The sequence below is a fragment of the Limulus polyphemus genome, unplaced genomic scaffold (assembly GCF_000517525.1).
Source record: "Limulus polyphemus unplaced genomic scaffold, Limulus_polyphemus-2.1.2 Scaffold2073, whole genome shotgun sequence".
Lineage (NCBI taxonomy): Eukaryota > Metazoa > Arthropoda > Merostomata > Xiphosura > Limulidae > Limulus > Limulus polyphemus.
The window spans coordinates 40,942-45,565 of NW_013667683.1; positions in this window are offsets into that span (position 1 = coordinate 40,942).

Here is a 4,624-nt window from a genome sequence, read left to right on the forward strand (position 1 = left end):
TATTATTACCATTTACCAGTTTACTCTGGGTTGTGGTGAAATGAGGTTTCTATAATTTACAATTTAACATAAAGTTGGTCTAGTTCTTTTACATTTTGTTAATTGATTTCTTTTGAAACAATGAGTAAGTCGTTACCTTAGAAACTTCATTTTAACAGTTAATTAGCTTGCGATTTTATTTTTAATTGTAAATCTAGTTTTATTTTCTATAAGATAGATTACAATTTATTGAAACAGGGATTACCAAGAACCGGACCCCATTTGGGAACCTGTAAATGTTTTTGGGTTGTTTAGTTACCATGAATCATTTGTGATGGTTGATTGTTGTTGTGACTTGTACTAAATGATGTTTAATCCATCTTTATATGGTAAGTGTTTTATTATAAGAACCACGAGTCTTTGACGTATAAACACACCAGATAAATAAAAAGTGAGATATTCTTACAGCTTAAATATAACGTAAAATTTATAGCAGATCAACGAGCTGAATGGGTTAAACAAATCAAAAGTTAATTCATCTACCTGACATGGTAGATGATCTAAATTTGTTTGTTGATTTATAGTTAAGCACTAAGCCGAAAATGGACTATTTGTGCAGTGTTACCGCAGGAATTAAGCCTCTAATTTTAGCGTTATAAGCCTTTAAGCTTATCGCTGTGTCACCAGAGGAAGAGCGACTTACATGAGAATACATATTAAGATATAAAAGGCAGCGTTTCTAATGGTTGTGCCATTCAGGTTGAAAATACCAAATACCGTATCACACCGTACAAGAACAAAAAATTATAAAGAAGACTTACTGTATTTGTGAGCTTGAGTTTTTATAAAAATAACCTACTGTGTTTGTGAGTTTGAGTTTTTATAAAGAAGACCTATTGTACTTGTGAAATTATAAATGCTTTTATAATACATCAATAGTTAAGGTAGTTAAGACAACAGCTTCTAGACAAATTATCTCTAGATATGATTTTTTCATCTCTCAAAAACATATCAGATATATATGAATTACTGAAAGAAATATTGAAGGTAACTACAAGTATAGCTGTGAACTAGAAATGATCTGACCTTAAATAATGGAGTTAGCAATGAATAGAATGATGATGATTACTATTTTTAAATGGGTTTGAGATTTAATAAGATTATACAACATAAAAAATGAACAAGGCAGATCGTGGAAAAAACCCATTTTTATGTTTTCCAGATTGAACAGTACTTCAGAAATTGCTCCAAAATGTGGGATACTGAGTCTAAAACATCCCTGAAATTGGAAAGAAGTGCCATAGTTTGTAATTAGTGTTGGTAGTTCGAGTTTTCTCTTGATGTAATGGTGCGTTGTCGTGCAGAATGCATTGTTCATATTCTTTCAAATAATGTATTCAGAAGTCGTTAGTTATTCTACAAGTCTTATTCTTAATTGAATGAAACGTTGTGACACTAAATACAAGAGGTGCTTCAGCTTCCTCTAAATCTGTTAAACCACTAAGAACAAATAATTACTAGAGCAACAAAAACCACCAAATGAAATTCTGCATGGTTTAAAAATAAAACCTTGAGATAATTTCCGTCAATCAATAATTTACTATGTTTTCCCCAGAATTCCTTTGGAAAATAAACTGACTCGTTCATTAGTTTGATTTTAAAGCAAAGGGGTGGGTCGTATACATTCTTACCATTTCATGATGTTTATATTATTTTATGTTGTATTTTACAGATTCATGTATCATAGAATAAATTATAATTTGTTTCAGACTTAAAAGCAGTTCAGGCCGTATATTAATATTATTCCATTTTACGAACCACTGTTTTCTTTTTTACTTTGAAAGTCAAGAAATCATTTTGCGTAAGAACACCTATTTCCTTGGTAGAAAACAAGTTTTTGCGTCTGTGATCACAAATATTTTAGGTGATTTTAAACATCAAATTCCATTCTTATTATCTTTTTTCTTTATTTTGAATTAAGTCTTTGAAAAAACGTTGGATGACATCATAAAGTAGAGAAAATGGATCTTTAAAAAAATAAGTAAATATGCCGGGATTCTAGATTACTGTAATTCCAAACGTCCAATAAAACATTTTTACATATATATGTGATAAATAACACTAAACACCATTGCCAAACGTGATCAACGCATTCAATTTCCCTTAAAGTCAATATCAGTATATCTTTGATTATTTTTCTTGTCATTTTTGTACATTTGTTGCATCTTGACATTATTTTGATACTATGAGAAAAATAAACATAGCACTTAACATTTTAAACATATGCATTCAATGATGCTCCGTATTATATAAATAGTGAAGTTGTGTTGTGTACATCAAAACTATATAGGTTCAAATTCGGTACTACAGAGCAATAATGAAAAAAAAATGTAAAAAAATGCTTTTCATAACTCAAAATATTAGAATGTTCAACAGAAACAGAATCCAAAGTGAAAAACATCCCAAAAAATTATCCACCATTGTGCCAACACCAAAGATACAAAACAAGATAATTAAAAATTTGTCAGGAAAGTACAAATGGTATGATTTTTCAAAGAAAGTGTCTGTGACAATATTTTAACACTGGAAAATCAAATAGATAACAAAGTTTGGGGGCTAGAATATACAACATCCCAAAACCTCACTACCGCTCATAATCAACAGTTGGATGTGGATAGGGAAGTTATCCCTAACAAAGCAAGTAATGCAATTTGAATATAAAGATGTTTATCAAAGAATCATAATAGAAATATCTGCTAATAAAAAACACCTTTAATTTTCACAAATATAAAACACCAAACCCCCACCTACAAACTATTATTATAAGGCACCCATCCTTAACAATGTCATTCATTTCATCTTTCTTTGATATTCGTTTGTCTACTGGTTCGTAGCCATTATGTAAATTATGGGATGTAAATTGTTTATTAACTTGTTATATATATGGTTTAAAATATACAGGAAAAAATTAAATATTTTATATCTAAGGATAAATTTGGATACATCTCAATGTAATAGAGGTTTTCCGCTCGGTAATGAAATAGACTATTTTAACATCCATTCTTTCCCTAATGTTAAAATTATCATTTTAGAAAAGGCTTATAATTTTATTTATTGACAGAACAAGAAGATTAGTTTATTTTGAAATAAAAATATATTTATTCTTATGTATTAAATCAGGATTTTAAAAATAAAATGACTGAATTTTTTCAAGTAAAACTGTTTGTATTAGACATTAGACTTTTGGAGATAAATGTGGTTAAATTTTATTTTCTTGTCGAAGTTTCGAGCAAACGCTCTTCTTCATGCCTGAAACAAGCCTGTTGGTTAATAACAACTACAGGAATGTTTTGAAATGAAACAACACACAGTGTAACGCGAGATAGAACCATGAGAATTAAACAATATAGTAAAAACAATATATTAAAGCTGATGATTAAAAAAGTTATAAAAATTATTTAAAATATAACAACGACTTTACATAACAAAGAAAGAAATAACTTAAGGTAACAAATGAAGGTTATTTTGATAATGTTATAAGAAGCTAAACTGTTCGTTAATACCTAAAGGACTTAAACAATCCAATTTGAAAATTATTCTTTTCGATTATGATTCTTTGACAGGATGTTGGAGGGGCATACTGTAGGGCAAGTACTTTAAAGTGCTCAAGAAAATGATCAGCTTTGTTAAGTGAGTATAGGCTGGTTTCTCCTACGTAGATTTGGTCACAGTTATTACAAATATCACAATAAATTAAACATTTAGATGTACATTTGAAATGGCTATTCACAGAATACGCTGATTTAGGGCCTCTAACAGATGTTCTAGGATTAGTGTAAGGGCAAGTGTTGCATCTGCTCCTCTGAAAATTGTTCGTACCAGCTTGAGTATCAGATGATAGTTGCATGTTGTTTGGAAGTTGACTTTGGACGAGTAAACCTTTAATGATAGTGTCTCGTTTATAAGAAATTATACGTTTGTTAGGGAACATGTGACCGATGGTATTGTCCTGTGTTATGATGTGAAAGTTGCCCAACAATATACCTGTTATTTATGTGTTGAATAGGTGATATGTAAGTGTAAAGGGAAGAAGAAGTAGGATTGTGTTGGTTGAAGCGAAGTTGGACTCGTGTAGTTGGAAGTTTTGAATTGCCTACGGTGTTGGTGTTATAATTACTGATATGATTAAAGCTAAGTAATCCCTGAAACGCTGAATTCGGGCGCTTATTTCGGATTGACGTTTATAATATTAAAGTGTACAGAAAAATAGATAGATGTCAACTTCAATTAAAATGGATCAATTTGGATGATTTTTTATGAATTTGTAGAGGAACTTTGAATTAAAGTATAAAAAAATAAAATATTTATCAAAATTAGTCTTAAAGATCTTAGTTTCATTTTAATTAGGTTTAACTTCAAATGGGAAATTTGTTTATTTTATAGTAACATTCAAATATATGATGAAAAATATAAATCTTATATAGTGATAGATTTTAGAAATAAAACTTATGATTATTTACTTTTATCTTTTATAACCTATAAAAGGTATTCAAGATGAAATATCCCCTATCAACTCACGGCCCGGCATGGCCAGGTGGATAAGGCACTCGACTCGCAATCTGAGGGTCGCGGGTTCGAATCCCTG